A 16,826-nucleotide genomic window follows, 5' to 3' on the forward strand; every position below is an offset into this window, starting at 1 on the left:
TGTCATGGGCATGGCACGCTCGGCTCTCTGAGGTCGGCTACTAACAGGTGCATCTCTTGATGCAAAATATCAAGTACAGAGCTTAGTCAGGGCAGGGACCCAGGTACAGATTACTCTTTTTCCCCTGAAGTTCCTTTGCCCATCTGTTTTCTGAAAGTCCATTTATAAACACTCCTACTCTATGCCAGGCGCTGGGCTTGGGCATGGGGTACACGGACAGGGTGGGATTGACCCTGTCCAACCAGAGCCTCCTAGCTCGTGGTTTGTGTGTGTGTGTGTTGGGCAGGGGGCAGTTTAACAAAAAGACATTAAAGAAGCTGGTTACACACATAGATCCCGAGTCAGACTGCTGGGGTTCAAATGCCTCCACTTCCTCCTCTGGAAACTTGGAATCGGATTGTTAAGAGAATTAAATAAACTAATATAGGTACACATCACTTAGAACAGTGCCTGGCACTTGGCAAATGCTATGTAGGCACTTACAAGAGTTAAGTCTCACCAAAAACTCTGTCAGAGTAGCCTAAGGGATCAAGTGGTCTAAGGGGAGGGCATGTAAGACGTGACCTGAGGGTAAGTAGAGGAGGGAGGGTTGGTGGACTGCAGCTGCTGTTCCAGGTGGAAGGACTGTCAAGTGGTGGCATTAAGGGGAAACATAGTCATTTGGGTGGTTGTTTTGTAGAAACAGTGTTGTGAATTGAGTACCTTCCCTGAGCCAGGCTCTGTGCTGGGCACTGTGTTGGAGTAACTGCAGAATGTGGGAAAGGCATGACTTGGATCCAGAAAGCCTTACATTGCAAGTCATTGTTTAAATGGGGGGAGCTTTCGAAGTACAAATGCCAAATCACTTGATCTAGATAGCTGTAGTCATATAAATTCTACAGTCATATCGGTTAAAAATGACTTGTTTTCATTAAAGGCAATCCTTCCCCCGATCTGACAGCTGCATATCTATATAGAATGAGACACTTTGACATGCACAGCTCTGATTTCAGCTGGACAGATTTCCCCACACAGTAATGGAAGAGAAAGACAATTGAGCGTTATTAGGTAGGAGAGAATGTTCTCACACACAGGAAAACAGCTTTTTCCTTTGGAAAAAAAAACCAAACATGATAAAGAACAGAAAATGACTGACAGAACCAGAGCTTCCCAAATGTCAGCAGAGCTGTTTCAGCTACTCTCTGGCCTCTGTTAGGGAAGATTAGAATAGTTTTTAGACAAGTATTGAACACAGCTTAGTGTTAGCTGATGCAGGGAGAAATTTGCTGGTAAAATAAGCCTGTTTTTGGAGCATGTCAAAAAACTAAAGTGCAGCTTGGGCTTTTTGTATCTAAGCCAAGCAAACGCCTTGGTAAAGCCTAATTTATACACACTCACTGAAAAGTTTAGTAAGCAGGAAAACTCTAGTGAAAAACCTTCCTTGCTCCTTCACTCAACAAATAGTTATGAAGTGGACACATATGCTAGATGCTGTGAATATGTGGGGAAGATAGCCAAGGTCACCTTGCCCCAGTGCCTTACAGACTGGAAAACAAGACAAATATTAATCTAGTAGTGAAAATAAACTCTGATGCATGTTATGTTGGGGGAAGTAGAAGGGCTCTGGGAGGCTCACTCCATGGTAACCAAACTCAAGCCATTGGCAAAGGGAAAGCACCCAGAGGAGCAAAAGATGAGGAAAAGTTTGCCCATTTGAAGTGGTGGGGTAGGGGGACTTTGGGCTGTTTATTATTTAGGTGGTAATATAGGAACTATTTTTTAAATGTATTTTGTATCTAGCATTAGATTTTCCTTTGACCTTCTAAATCATCACAGCACATGCTGAAGAAAACTCAGCTCACAGTTGTAGTAGAACGATGGCGTAGAAAGTAAGCATTTCTTAGAATATTAATAATACTGGGCCATTTTGCCCCAAAAGTAAATTCTGTGTTTTCATATCACCCCTTTCGTCACATAGAAGGACAGATAATAAGAGTAGATACAACTGCTCCTGGTATATAAAATGGTGCAGCTACTTTGGAAAACAACTTGGTAGTTCCTCAAACAGATAATGTATAAAATTGCTACATGACACAAGAGTTCCACTCCTAGGTATATATGCAAGATAAATGAAAACATATGTCCACACAGACTTAGACATTAATGTTTATTCATAATATTTTTATGTGTATTTTTTATTGTTTTTTTATATTTTATTGATTATACCATTACAGTTGTTCTATTCCCCCCCTTCATTCCCCTCCCCCCGCACACTCCCTCCCCCACCATTCTCCCCCCCTTAGTTTATAACCACGTGTCTCAAGTTCTTTAGATTCTATATTTCCCATACTATTCTTGCCCTCCCCTCTATCTATTTTCTACCTGCTGTCTATACTATTTTCTGTACCTTCTTCCCCCTTCTCCTCCTCCCACTCCCCTATTGCTAACCCTCTATGTGTTCTTCATTTCTATGGTTCCACTCCTGATCTAGCTGTCCTCTTGGTTTGCTTTTGTTTTAGGTATGGTTGTTAATAACTGTGAGTTTGCTGTCCTTTCACTGTTCCTATTTTCATCTTCTTTTTCTTAGATAAGTCCCTTTAGAATTTCATATAAGAAGGGCTTGGTGATGATGAACTCCTTGAACTTGACCTTATCTGAGAAGCACTTTATCTGCCCTTCCATTCTAAATGAAAGCTTTGCTGGATAAAGCAATCTTGGGTGTAGGTCTTTGGATTTCATGACTTGGAATACTTCTTTCCAGCCCCTTCTTGCCTGTAAGGTCTCTTTTGAGAAATCAGCTGACAGTCTGATGGGAAGTCCTTTGTAGGTGACTGTCCCCTTATCTCCTGCTGCTTCTAGGATTCTCTCCTTCATTTTAATCTTGGCTAATGTCATTATGATGTGCCTTGGTGTGTTCCTTCTTGGGTCCAACTTCTTTGGGACTCTCTGAGCTTCCTGGATTTCTTGGAAGTCTATTTCCTTTGCCAGACTGGGGAAGTTCTCCTTTATTATTTGTTCAAATACATTTTCCACTCGTGGCTGTTTATTTCCCCCTTCTGGTACCCCTATAATTCGGATGTTGGAATGTTTAAACATGTCCTGGAGGTTCCTAAGCCTCTCCTCATTTTTTTGAATTCTCATTTCTTCATTCCTTTCTGGTTGGATGTTTCGTTCTTCCTTCTGGTCCATTCCATTGATTTGAGTCCCAGTTTCCTTTCCATCACTATTGATTTCCTGTGCATCTCCCTTCATTTCAATTAGTTTAGCCTTCATATGTTCCTCTAATTTGTGACTATAATCAACCAGTTCTGTGAGCATCCTGATAAACAGTGTCTTGAACTGTGCTTCTGAGAGGCTGGCAATTTGTCAGTCGCTTAGAGTTATTGGCTGGCTCTGGGACTTTGAGTTCTTCTTGCGCCATCTTTTGGGCTGTTTGTGCCTGTTACATAGTAGGATCAGAGCCCTAGGTGTTCACCAGAGCAGGGCAACTCAGTCGGTGGGTTGTGACGCTGTATGTGGGGTCGGGGTCAAAGAGGAGCAATGGCGTCCCGTCTGCTGCCTCCCTCCCCACCCCCGCCGCCGCTGCCACCACAGGTGCCGCAGCTGCCACTGTCACTGGGGCCCGTGTGTTTTGTCCCACTGCACTCGAGTGTGCCACTGCTATCAGCCCTCCACCACTAGCTTCGCCCTCTGGGGCCTGTGTGGTCCGTCTCACTGTGCGTGAATGTGCGACCGAGGTCAGTCTGCCCCACACCCTGACTGGGTCCGGGCTACCTGCGTGCCTAGGTCAGAGGATCTTTCCTGCCCGACCCTGCTCCACTGCTGGCTCTGCCTCTCTTACCATCCCAGTTGAACGGTTTGTTGTTGTCAGACTTTCATATAATTCAATTTTCTGTTCTTTGGCTGTGTCTTTGTTCTCTAAACCTTTGTTGTATTCAAACTTGGTTGTGGGAGAAGGCACAGTGTTTCCACCTATGCCTCCATCTTGGCAGAAGTCTTATTCATAATATTTATAAGAGCCAAAAGGCAGAGATAACCCAACCGTCCTTCAGTTAATGAGTGGATCAACAAATGTGGCCTATCCATGCAGCAGAATATTTGGCCATAAAAAAGGAAAGAAGTACTGATACATGCTACGACTTGGATAAACCTTCGAAACATTATGCTAAGTGAAAATAAAGCCAGGCACAAGACACCACATTATACGATTCCACTTGCGTGAAATGTCTAGAAATAGCTTATCTATAGATTCCTAAAGTAGTTTAGTGGTTGCTTGGGGCTGGGGGCTGAATGGGAAAATAAGTAGTCATAGCTAATGGGCACAAAGTTTCTTTCTGATGTGATGAAAATATTCTAACACCGACTGTGGTGATGGTTGCACATGTCAGCAAATACACTGAAAACCACTGAATTGTATATTTTAGGTGGGTGACTTTTATGGTATGTGAGCTTGATCTAAATAAAGTTGCTTGAAAAAGAAAAGAAAAGTGAGCACAGGACAGGCACACTGTTCTTCCTAACTGGGTGTTGGACTAGTCAGCACAGATGGATGAGGTGGAGGTTGCTCACGATGCTGAATCACATCCGTGCTCTTCCCACTAACGGTCACTTGGCCTTGGTCTTTTTTAAAATTCATTTTTTTCTTCTTCCTAAAAAAACCAGGAATACTTATGTATTGTTTTTTCTTCTTCTTCTTCTTAAATCTTTATCTACTAGCCTCTGGTAATGTATTAGAAGTGCAATATCTTAATTTGGTTTGGAATTGTGATGCCTTGCCCTTCTAGACTCTAAGTTAAGACTCTCATTTTCAAATTTTTACCATCATTATTAACTATTCCCAATTATTTACATTTCAGCCTTTTTCCCATGGCATTAACCTTGCTACTTCTCCATTAATCTATGGGATTCAGCTCCATAGGATTGTTGGTAACTCATCAGCAAGCCGCGATTGCATGATTTTTCTCCCCAGGGGTCTGGAGAAGGGGCTGAGCTCGGACGTGACTGGCCTGATGATGTGACCGAGCCAGTGGCAGCGAACATTTCAGATGTCAGAAAAGCTATTTGGTGAAAATTAATACTGGTGTTTATATACAGACATGATCTAAGAGTTTCAAGTAAAAAAAAATACAGAACCCTACAATTATTTGGCCAGGATATCCTGTCCCCCCCATTTAATACAATAAAATTAAAATTTTAACATCTGGCTTGTTCAGAAGACTTGGCAAGTAACAGCAAGTTAGAGAACCGAAATGTCATAGCTGTTTGGTTTTTTAATGTATTCCATTTGTGGCCGCAAATTTACCTTTCGACTAATGCAATACGTAGCTTAGTATTAAATTGTTTGCATTCTATAAACACACACGAGATTGGTACTAGGAAGTCAGCCAAGAGTAAGGGAAGAGTTCATGGGAAAATCTACTTACTTTCAAAATTTCGCTGAAGCCAATTTGCAAAGAGAATAACCCACATGTGGATTATTGAGGGTTAGCTATGTAATCCCCAGAGAGAAAAACACTGGGTAATGATTCCTACTGAGAAAGATTTACTTCCAGTTTCTTTGTTTCAATGATTTTTACATATATTATCTCAAATTCTCACAATAAACTCACAGTGTAGATATTATTATCTACCTTTTCTAGACGAGGACACTGAAGTCCAAAGCTGTTGAAATGTTATTGACGGAGCCAAGATATGATAGCCCTGGGCTTATCAACCACACAACACTGTTGCATTTGCTCACTCATTGATTTATTCACCGTTATTGTAGCGCATGAAGAACAGCCTTGATGGTGGGATAGTATCTGTGTGTAACAATTAACAAAACAATTCAAAGGAAGAATAAGTTAAAGGTTAGTGTCTGGTTTGTAAACAGTTTTAATGGAAAAGCATAAAAAGGAAAGAGTACTTAGCCAAGGCCAACATCTAAATAAAACTAATCATTTTCCAAAATCAACGATCTTCAGTCAATAGGTGACAGTCTGCCAGAAGATCTCAGCGGGATCTCTCTCTCCAGGCATGCTGAGCCGCTCTGTTCAGGGATAGTCTAAAGAAGAGTGATTTTTCTTTGATATGTAAACTTCAAAGGAATTTTGTTACTTGGAAGTTGAATGATAGCATGCAGGTGAAAATAATTCTCGGTTGGCTGGTAAGCTGTGGTTTCCACCCCAGTTGCAAATATATGGGCAAAATCATGAAAGCACAAAATAACAAAGTAGCAAGGAAGGGAAATGGACCACCCAGGAGTCTGGAAATGGACTTTGATGCCCCTTGCTTTTGTGGTATAATCAGTGGTGGAAATCAAGCCAGACAAATAACAATCAAAGTAGTAGTATTTTATCTCTTGTTCCCATGTGCAGGATAGATAGCCACTCAACTTAAACAAAATACAACCCTCAGAATACTTCTTAAGGGGAGAGATGTCACCAATGATCTTTATTATTATTATTATTAATTTTAAAAGAGAACGGCCATTCCCATCTACCTCGCTCTTACAGCGCCATGTTGGAAAACCTCTCCCTTTGGAGGGCTGAGAATGAGAATATGCCATGGAATGGTCCTTGCTGCACTGTGGGAAAACTGGTCCCACAGTCTATATTCTCAGCCAGGGAAATGTGGTAGGCAGAAAAATAGCCCCCTAAATCCATTTTTAACCCCCAGAACCTATTAACACATTACCTTGTATGGCAATGGGACTTTGCATATGAGATTAAGTTAAGAATCTTGCTCTGGCTGGTGTGGTTCAGCGGATTGAATGCCGGCGTGTGAAGCAAAGGGTTGCTGGTTCGAATCTCAGCCAGGGCACATGCCTGGGTTGCAGGCCAGGTCCCCAGAAGGGGGCGCACAAGAGACAACCATACATTGATGTTTCTCTCTCTCTCTTTCTCCTTCCCTTCCCCTCTAAAAATAAATAAATAAAAATCATTTTTTAAAAAGTTAAGGATCTTAAGATGGAAAGATTAGCCTGAGTTATCCAGGCAGGCCCAATCTAGTCACATAAGACCTGCAATATGTAGAACCTTCCCAAGCTGTGGTCAGAAAGGAGAGTGCCCATGGAAGAAATACTACATTGCTGGCCTTAAAGATAAAAGGGCCACAAAACATGCAATGTGGGCAGTTCCTAGAATCTGGAAAAGGTAAGGAAATGAATTCTTTCCTAGAGCCATTAGAAAAGGAACGTAGCCCTGTCGACCTCTTGATTTTAGGCCAGTGAGGCCCAAGTGGATTGCTGACCAACAGAACTGCATGATAATACATTTGTGCTGTTTAAAGTCCAAAGAGTTTGTTAAATAGCAGTTAGAGAACCTGACCTCTGTGTCAGCATATCCTTCCACCTTACAGCTCTGCAGTTAAACCAGGAGTAGGATACTTCTTGTTTAGGAAGATACTTCTTTCATAGGAAGAACCCCTAAGAAACCTCTAGCTTCCTGGTCTAAAGTCAATGTCTGTTAAAGTCCTCAATGCTTTTATTGATCTATCAAATTGTTTGTTTTTGTACTCACTAAAGAATAGATTAGGACTTCCGGCCAAGATGGAGGGTAGGTGGAAACACTGTGCCTCCTCGCACAACCAAGTTTAAAGACAACAAAGTTTTAGTAACAAAAACGCAACCAAAACACAGAAAATTGAACTGTATGACAGTCCGACAACAACGAACCATTTAGCCAGACCGGTAAGAGGGGCGGAGTCAGTGGATGGTGGAGCGGGGTCGGGCAGGAAAAAGCGGCTGGACCGACCCAGGAGCACAGGCTGCGGTTGGCAGATCCCAGGTGTGGAGAGGCAATGGGAAGACCCAGTGAGGCACAAGGCGGCTGGCTGACTGCAGTCATACATTCACTCAGATAAAGCAGGTGAAGGAGCGAGCAGTGAGATAGACTATGCAGGCTAGGGCCCCAGCCACCGGAATTAAAGCCTAAAAGCACCAATTGGACAAACTTTCAGGGTCGAGGTGCCAGGAGAAGCTCCCAGGCTCACAGAGAGTTTGTTGGAGACCCACAGGGTCCTGGAGGGTGCACAGGCCCACACACCTGGGAGCCAGCACCAGGGGGGCCTGGTTTGCTTGCAGGAAGCAGCAGAGGGGACCAAAATCTGAGAGACAGTGGAACAAATGCCATTGCCCCTTTCTGACCCCATGCCCACATACAGTGTCACAACCCAGCAGTTGAGTTGCCCCGCCATGGTGAACAACTAGGGCTCTGCCCCCCATACATAACAGGTGTGAACAGACCAAAATATTATGGCTCAAAAACAGCTCAAAACCCCAGAGCCAATACTTCTAAGCAACCAAGAGATAGCCAACCTATTAGATGCACAGTTCAAAACACTGGTGATCAGGATGCTCACAGAACTGGTTGATTTTAGTCACAAATTAGAGGAACAAATGAAGGCTAAACTAATTAAAACGAAGGGAAATGCACAGGAAACCAATAGTGATGGAAAGAAAACTGGGATTCAAATCAAGAGAGTGGACCAGAAGGAAGAAAAAATGACCAAACAGAAAAGAAGGAAGAAACAAGAATTCAAAAAAATGAGGGGAGGCTTAGGAACCTCCAGGACATCTTTAAATGTTCCAACATTCAAATTATATGGGTACCAGAAGGGGAAGACGAAGAGCAACGAGTGGAAAACTTATTTGGAAAAATAATAAAGGAGAACTTCCCCAGTCTGGCAAAGGAAATAGACTTCCAGGAAATCCAGGGAGCTCAGAGAGTCCCAAAGAAGTTGGACCCAAGAAGGAACACACCAATGCACATCATAATTACATTAGTCAAGATTAAAATGAAGGAGAGATTCTTTTTAAAAATATTTTATTTATTTATCCTTAGAGGGGAAGAGAAGGAGAGAAATATCAATGTATGGTTGCCTCTCGTGAGTGCCCCGCTGGGAACTGGCCCGCAACCCAGGCATGTGCCCTGACTGGGAATCGAACTGCGATCATGTGGTTCGCAGGCCAATCCACTGAGCTATACCAGCAGGGCTGAAGGAGAGATTCTTAGAAGCAGCAGGAGATAAGGGGACAGTCACCTACAAAGGACTTCCCATCAGACTGTCAGCTGATTTCTCAAAAGAGACCTTACAGGCAAGAGGGGGCTGGAAAGAAGTATTCCAAGTCATGAAATCCAAAGACCTACACCCAAGATTGCTGTATCCAGCAAAGCTTTCATTTAGAATGGAAGGGCAGATAAAGTGCTTCTCAGATAAGGTCAAGTTCAAGGAGTTCATCATCACTAAGCCCTTATTATATGAAATGTTAAAGGGACTTATATAAGAAAAAGAAGATAAAAAATATGAACAGTGAAAGGACAGCAAACTCACAGTTTTTAACAACCATACCTAAACAAAAGCAAACTAAGAGGACAGCTAGATCAGGAGCAGAACCATAGAAATGGAGATCACATGGAGAGTTAGCAATAGGGGAGTGGGAGGAGGAGAAGAGGGAAGAAGATACAGAGAATAAGTAGCATAGATGATAGATAGAAAAAAAAACGGGGGAGGGCAAGAATAGTATGGGAAATATAGAATCTAAAGAACTTGTGATACATGGATATAAACTAAAGGGGGAGAATGGTGGAGGTGGGGGTGTGCAGGATGGAAGGGAATGGAGGGGGGAAGTGGGACAACTGTAATGGCATAATCAATAAAATATATATTTTTTAAAAGAATAAATTGCATGTTAATTCATTTGAAAATTTATTTCTTTGTCTTCATCTACCTGAAAATCTCTAGTGGCAATTTAACTATTAATCAAAGAACACTTCGTTTAATATAAAGAAATCTACCAAATAATCAAGAACTAGTTTGACCTTAATACCAATGGCTTCAGTTGAATGAAAAAATACAAAACCAAACAAAATTCAGTGGATCCGCAAACTAATAGTATCATTATCATCACTATGACAATATCAGTATGATAATTTTATCATCATTATCATTATGCAGATTTGGGAATTTTCCAATTTATTTCCACTCTTGCTAAAAACAAACCTGCCAATTATAAACATCTTAAGGAAATAATTTGGTTTGAGGCCCACATGAAAATAAGTTACAAAGTAATAGCTCAAATGAATTTCCAGCGGGTAGGTCCTTATATCACAAACTTCTCTGGATTGAACAAAACCAAGTTCTCTGGCTCCTTCAGTTAATAAATCAGATGGATAATCTATTGCCTTTGAAGGTATCCTCCATCCTTTATACCAGATGTAAAACCTTATTCTGAACTTGTAGCTTATTGTTCCCAGCTACACTGTCATCCAACAGCCCTTGTAACTATCCTTCTCTCATTGACCCACTCTCCAATTCATCACAGCCTACCATTGCCCAAAGGATTGTCTAAACTTTATTGCCTGTTGCCAAAGTATAAGTAATCAAAAACTAAACATATAAAGACAGACAGACCTGTGATGAAGCTTTAGGTCATCTGTTTAACACTGTGAAAGGCAGGTTTACCATGAAGTGAGTGAAACTTCAATTTCAAACCCCTCTCATGTGTGGATTCTTTCTAAGGCTCTGGAAAGGACCCTGACACGTCTACACAGTTCCGGACTTGTGTGAACTTTGCAAAAGCAAAATGCTTTCCTTGCAATTCGTAAAGGCCATTCTCCTTCCATTTTGCTTTCCCACTTATCACACTGCAGTCAAGTGGTGTTACTGTGGACAACAGTATTTTGGGGATTTGGGTCAGGGGTAGTTAAATTGGGGGCACATTAAGTTGTGGTTTAGTACGGTATATTTATAAGTGTCACAGTCATTTCCTTATATAGTTAAGCTATTACAGGCTGGCCTGTTATAGAAATGGCTTCTGGGTACTCTTCCTGGCCTTGAATTCAATTGATTTATCAGGAATTGTGACTTGAAGGACCAGAGTCAGAGATCAGGTCAGGAGAGGAAAGTATCCTGCAACACCCAGCGCTAGAAGTACGTCGGGAGTAGAGAGAAACAAGGTTTGCAATGATTATGGCCAGAAGTAACTTTCTGGAAAATTCCTCCAAACATCAGAGGTGTAAAGTTAGAGGCAGGGGATTCAGTCATCAACAAGAAGACAGTCTCTTCTGCCAGAAATGCACTTAATAATACATTACCTATAGTTATGAACTCCAAATTTGTTTTCATAAAATTCTTTCAAATAGACTTTGTTAGAATTCCTGTGTTTCTGGCTCACCACCCTATAGCAGCGACTACAGCTACATGTAACATTGCATGTTTTATGCATGCCATCTACCAATAATGAAACACAAATTCTAACCACCCGTACTAGAAGAAGACAATTTTCTTTTCTCTGTACAGAAAGCCATGTTACAAAATTGATGTCATATAAGGAGGTGATCAAAGGATATGCAGCCAAAATATGTAGAACAAAAACATTATAAAGGGATGTGAGATGATTAAAAGAGTGTTATATGGTTCTAAATTTAGGAGTATTTGCTGTTTATTATCTTTCTAATATTTGTAACTTGTTTTAGTTTCTTTTTATTCTAAATAAATATTTAGTTTTATACCCAATTTTTTATTTATAATTTCATACTCTTACAGACTATTGAATAAACCTCAAGCTCCACAACACCTAGATCTACCCATGTATCCAGTTCCACTCACGGGTTACCCGGCTTTGGCTGGAGACTGTTACAGTTCACTGAAGGCCCAGGGTTTGCCTGGTTATTTTTTGTCTACGCCCACTGGGAAAATAAGAAGAAATTAACAGAAATCGTGATACTTCTGAAAGTGAGGTTTACATTCTGAGCATGCGTCAAACATTAATTAGCAGCCGATTCTTTTCTCAATCTCTGCTTTCAGGGGAACCTGAAGTAAGGAATCTGCCTGTTGTATTTCCTTGAGCGGCCATAACAAAGCACCCAGACTGGGGGCGTAAACAAGAGAAACCTACTGTGTGATAGTGGTGGAGGCCAGAAGTCTGAGGTGATTGTGTGTCGCAGGGTTAGTTCCTTCTGAGTGCTGTGAGGAGGAATCTGTTCGTGCCTTTCTCCTAGTTTCTGGTGGTTTCCTGCTGGTGTTTTCCTTGGCCGGCAGCTGCACAGCCTGCGCATGGCCTTCTCCCTGCGTGTGTGTCTGTGTCCGTCTCCAAATTCCCCTTTTCAGGAGGACACCAGTTGTGCTAGGTTAGGGTCCACCATAAAGACCTCATCTTAACTAACACTTTAGTTAAGGAATGGCTTTAATTGATAGTTTAACAGATTTTTGGTGGTGGGCACAATTCAACCAAAAAGAATACCTTAATAATTTTGTACTTTTCTCCATTACAAAAGCAAGTGATGATAATACCCAATGCTGGTGTGAATGCTGTAAAGTGGTCATCCCTACATATTGCTTTTGGGAATTAATTAGAATATTAGAAACTAGAATGTAAACTCCAGAAGTTCAGGGACCTTGTCTGTCTTCCTCTCCATTCTAACTTCATCAAAATAGAGCTTAACATACAATAGGCACTCAACACTTAGTTGTTTTAAGTGAAAATATGATCTTGAAATGCCTATACTAAATGGTCATGTTTTGGTAATGGTTAGAGTACCCAGGCAGAAGTGTTGCTAAATACCAGAATCTAGACTGAATCGATTTCAGGATTTTTAAGCCTGAAAATCTACCCAAAAGAATAATTTAGGTCTTGGTAAAATTCATCAAGTTTGTTGAATATGATGAAATTCATAAAATGGAACAAAAACTATAATTACATTTAATTTAACTGTATAGAAACATATGTATATTGTATATTCAGTAAAACACAAACAATGATTCCTTCTCCACTAAGGAATTGGTAAGAATCCTTACCCTAGCTAAATCTTTTTCACTTTCAACTTTCATTTAAAACTTCAAGTCTCATGAAACCCAAAGGTGGATTCTCCGACCCTCTGAGTGAGGTTGCGTTCTCCTGTCACTCTTGCGGATTTCAAAACTTCCTTTTTGTTAGTACTTATCGCATTTCATTCCTAGCTTTGCTACTACTGTATGTTCTATGAAAACAGATCTTTGGCTTTTCCACTAATATAATCACCAGGACTTCCTTAGAGTTTAGTATATGAGGTCTGCCCAGAAAGTACCCAGCTATGTACTATGAAAAATAGAGACATTTATTGAAGAAGATAGAAGATACAAGAAACATGTACATAGGAAAATGACACCTCCATGCCCTTCAAAGTAGGCCATGAGACCTCACACAGTTCTCCCAATCGCCATCAGCTGCCCTGTAGTATTTTCCTGAATTCCCTTGGCAGTCTGAAATCTCTTCTCTTTCCAAGGTTATCTTAGTTTTGTGAAAAGCCAAAAGTCACAGGGCACCAAATCTGGACTGTAGGAAGCTGAGTCACCTGGGTGCTTAGATGTTTCCCAAAAAAACTCTGCACAAGACATGATGCATGAGCAGGCACGTTGTCTTGAGGAAGCTGCCAATCACCAGTTGTCCATTGTTGCAGCCTTCTGACTCAATCAGAATAGTCCTCAGAGGACTGTTCAAGCTAAACACAAAATTTCATGCAGATTCGTTGCTTTACTTGCTCTGCCATTTTGAAGGCAATGGCTACACTGTACACATACTCACTCAAGGGTTTCTACTGTCCTCACTGACTAGTACAGATTGTACATGCATGCACATTGTACATGCGTGCACATTCCAGTCACCATTGTACATGCATGCACATCCGAGTTCACTCTCCTTGGCTGCCAGGTTACATCCATGTCAGGGAAGCTGTCCTAATTATATTAATAATGCATTTTTTCTAGACAAATCTCATATATTTGCTGCTCAATAAATATTTGATGAATCAACTAATAAGTTAATGAAAGAGTGAATAAATGAATGTGTGTGGATGGGTGACTGAGTGAGCCATTTCTACTTAGCCATTTCTTGATTCCTCTACCTAGGACTCTGGAGTTCTGCTGATGATCTTCATCTTCTTTTGCAATGCCAGTATTTGCCAGAATGTCATTTTCTTTTATTGTGACCCTTATTTTTCCACAGAAAATCTGTCTTTCTTCGCTTTGAGTTTGCTCAAAATAATAGTCTTTATCAATTTTATTGCAAGGGAGATTTTGTTTTCCTTCAATAAGCTCTGTAAAGATGTCTACAGCTGCTTATTTATTGTCAGACAGACTCCCTTTGTATTTGCATGACCCTGAAGCTTTCTAGTTCTTTAATCTGGGTTCTGTTTGTTCCCTGGTCAGTGGCCTCGATGTTCTGCCCACATTGCTGATGCAAGTGTAATTCTTCTCCTTTTGATGGACAGAGTAACTTACTGATTGGGGTCAGAGCTACAAAGAGATCCCAAATGGGCTGAAATATGCACAGGGTGAAACTTCCTTTGTAACATTAAGAATCATTTCTAGCAGTAGCTGGGAGGTTGTTTTCTACTTAACCATTTCATGTCCATTGGATCTGCATAACTTTTATGTTATTTCTTTTTGGAAGCTATTATAAATAATCATATTCTGAAATTTTTTAATAAAAAGCTTTTTTCATAGAACGAGTATTTCTTTAAGATAGTCTGTAAGTGGAGACAATGGGTTATCAATTGACTATGGACTTTTTTTAAGGACCTTGATACAAAATCAAATTGTATAAAGCTTGTCTAAATGTATACCGTCAGAGTAAAAGATGGCCCTTCTTACTGAACTCTTCCTAAGACTATATAATTTTTAAAACAAATCTTTAGTAACAGGGTTGATGAAAAATTAATAACTTAATATGTTATTTATTGTGTTATTATCAGGAGTCAACATGCTTGCATGTGAGTCAACTAGCAGGATTTTCTTTTTTGAGTACTAATCTCTTTTATGAATATTCTATTAACTGGTTATCTGTCAGGCCCTACTGCTGCTTTTCTTATCAGTTTGCTTGTGTGAGCTCTTTACGCAGGAAATATATTAACTCTGAAATTTTATTAAAGACATTTTCTCATTTTTAAATTTATCTCATAGTCTTTTGTGCATAGAATTTTCCATTTTCATAGATTCAGATATGCTGATCTTTTACTTTATAATTTCTTTGGTTATTTCTAAGCTTAGGAAATCTTCCCTCTTTTACAAGTTTTATAAATAGATATCTGTACTTTCTTCAAATGTTTCTATTAGAATTTTAAGTATTTGAGTTTTTAATCAATCTAGAATTTACTAAGGTATGTGGGATGGAGTGAGAAATTAATTTAGTATTCATATTTCTAGACATTTTTCCCAGTACCATTTATTGAATAATTCATCCTTGCCCAATGATTTAATATGCTTCTTTATGGCATAATAGATTCTTATATAAAATAGGTCAATTTATGTGTATCAGAAGCAAATTTTTTTAGACAAATTTTTCTCAAGTATGTGCTACATTTTGTTAACTTGCTATAAAAATACCAGCAAGGTGACTGAAGCAAATGTGCCAATATAAAAATGGAGGGCTTATATAGCAGGAGACAACACTTATATAAGCTTATTTTGAAGAACGGTTTCATTGTCATTTTGCAAGGTTATAACAATAGCATGCCTCTATCAGGTGTTACAATAGAAGCATGTGGCATGACAGTCCATTATCCTAGGTGTGTATTAAGCTTTTCTGATATGTTTTAGAATGGTTTTGTCAGTTAATAAAAATAAATCACTGATATTTGGTGGGGGCTATATCCAACCACTTATTTAGCTTCTGAGACTCCAGATTCTCCCAGGTTCTGTCCTATTTTACTAGGTGCCACCTTTTAGTGTTCTCTGCTGGGTCTTCTTCCTTGTCCCAAATTTGAAATGTACTTGAGCCCTGGGCATCTCTCTGTGCGCATTCTCTCTGTAGATGACCTCATCCAGTCCATTGGCTTTCGACTCCATCTATCTGCTGATGGCCTTCAGATTCATAGCAACTGCCAGCTCAACATCTCTTCTTGGGATCTCAACTAAACATGTTCAAAAACACAGCTCTTGATTTTAATTCCAAAACTTCTGTTCCTTTCCCAGTGTTCCTCATCTTGGTAATTAACGCTATGACCCAAATAGTTGCTTAAGATGAAGACCTAGGATCCAATCCTGATTCCTCTATTCCTTTCACCCCTCTTACCTGACCCATCAGCAAATAGTTTGTGTCTCCCTCCAAAATATATCTGGGACATGCTTCTGATTTTCCCCTTTCTACCCTATACAAGCACATTTGCTCCAACTGATTACTGAAATAGCCTCCTCATGGCTCTCGCTACGTCCCCCCTCACTTCTACCCTAGTCTCAGCACTGAGACCATACAATTCTTTTAAAAAATTGATTAGATCACACCCTCAGCTGATCACAATATTCAATTGGCTCCCATTGACTTAGGACAAAACCACAAGTCCTTACAGGTTTATAAGACCCTGTATGATCTGTTCCACATTATTTCTGTCCTCATTGCCTACTAGTCTCCACTTCACCTGCTCTGCTTTAGCAAGACTGAATTGTTTATTGTTCCAGAAAGACATGAAGCATAGTTCCACATCTGGGTCTTTGCACTTGCTGTTCCCTCTGCAAGTAACACCCTTCTCCCAGACAGATGCATGGCTCTGCCTTACAGTTTATTCAAATACCTTTCAGATGTTACTTCCTCGGGAGCCTTTCCTGATCACTCTGGTCTAAACAGCATCTCCCTCCTTTCATTATCTCTTAACTCTGTCATATTGCCTCACATCATTGCCTGACATAGTATTTTAGTAAGACTTTATTTGGTTCATCAGCTCCATGAGAATCTAAACACCATGCAAGCAAAGTCTTAATCTTATTCACTGCCTGTATGATTATCCCTAGTACCTAGGATTTTGCTAGGCATATAATATGTACTCAATAAATACTTATTGAATGTCTTGATTAAACCTTATTATTTTGAAAATACTTAAATATTTCTAACAATG

This window comes from Sturnira hondurensis, unplaced genomic scaffold (genome assembly GCF_014824575.4).
Source record: "Sturnira hondurensis isolate 20B ecotype Veracruz unplaced genomic scaffold, ASM1482457v3 Scaffold0025168, whole genome shotgun sequence".
In the NCBI taxonomy this organism is placed as follows: Eukaryota; Metazoa; Chordata; class Mammalia; order Chiroptera; family Phyllostomidae; genus Sturnira; species Sturnira hondurensis.